Here is a 1,413-nt window from a genome sequence, read left to right as displayed (position 1 = left end):
ATAAACTTGTCCTTTCCAAAGAAAATTCCTCATCATAGACTCCAATTTACTAATGATTCCTTTGGGAAAAATAGAGACCTGCATCTGGTACGTGGGAATAGCAGCGACAACAGAATTAACTAAGCAAAGTCTACCAGCCCGATTGAGTAAACTTCCTTTCCAGCTTGCTAGCCTACTCCGAATCTTATCCAGGACACCATTGAAAGCTGAACGAGTCACCCTAGAATGGCTAAGGGTAACTCCAAGATACTTGCCCAAGTCCTGGACAAATCTGATAGAGGAGACCCCAGTGAAAACCTCTTTCCTTGTTGCAGAGACATTCTTGGAGCAAAGCGCTTTAGACTTCTCCACATTAATCTTCATCCCAGATGCTTTGCAAAAAGTCTCTAAAACCAACATCACATTTTGCACTTGTCTCTTTGTAGCTTTACAGAATAGAAGCAAGTCATCCGCAAACATTAAGTGGGATATTCTTGGTCCTTCTCTAGAAATAGCAACCGGTTCCCACAATCCCAAATCAACCTGATGACTAATAAAGCATGCCAATCGCTCCATACACAACACAAAAAGATAGGGTGACATAAGGTCTCCTTGTCTAAGACCTCGGCTAGGAGTAAAGCCATTCAGACGACTCCCATTCCAAAGAATAGATAAGGAAGAAGCAGTGACACAATTCATAATCAAATTAAGAGTAGGAATAGGAAAACCAAAGCTTTTAAGGGTATGAGCTAAAAACCTCCAGTCAACTCTATCATAAGCTTTCTCCAGATCAATCTTAAAGGCCCATTCACAATAAAAACTGCAAAACAAATCGACTTAACTAGAAATACCAAATTTTAAAGATAAAACTATCTCTTTTTTTTTATCTTATAAAAAAATCTCAAAAACCAATCTTCAAAACCTTTTAGAGAATATATATATCTAATGTTTGACATTTTTGTCATATTTTAAAATAATTTAAAGATATTTTTGTGATTAATAAAAATAAAAAATATTTTTATTAATTTTTGTGATTAATAAAAGTGAGAAATATTTTTATTAACATTTTAAAAAATTAGAGGTAATTTTGATAGTTTACCTTTATTTATATATTTTCTCTTATAAATTTAAATATTTAAAACATAATTTTATGACATAGTACTAAAATTTTTATTACAAAAAAAATTCATGAGACCAAAAGACAATAGCGTATTTAAAATATAAATAATAATATTATCTTTTTTATTTTTACTAATAGTACTCCACAATTTTTTTTGGTATTTATGTTTGAATAAATCTATCATGGAAGAGTTGTATTCTTGACAATTAAAATGTGGTGCTTTGACATTAAAATTAAGTAATATGGACAAAAAAAATAATAATAAAAAATAATAATAAAGCCAATTGTTTTTAAGAAAAAAATAAATTAAAATA

The sequence above is a fragment of the Arachis ipaensis genome, chromosome B04, assembly GCF_000816755.2.
Source record: "Arachis ipaensis cultivar K30076 chromosome B04, Araip1.1, whole genome shotgun sequence".
NCBI lineage: Eukaryota > Viridiplantae > Streptophyta > Magnoliopsida > Fabales > Fabaceae > Arachis > Arachis ipaensis.
The sequence above is the reverse complement of the archived record's forward strand: the minus strand, read 5'-3'. Positions refer to the sequence as shown.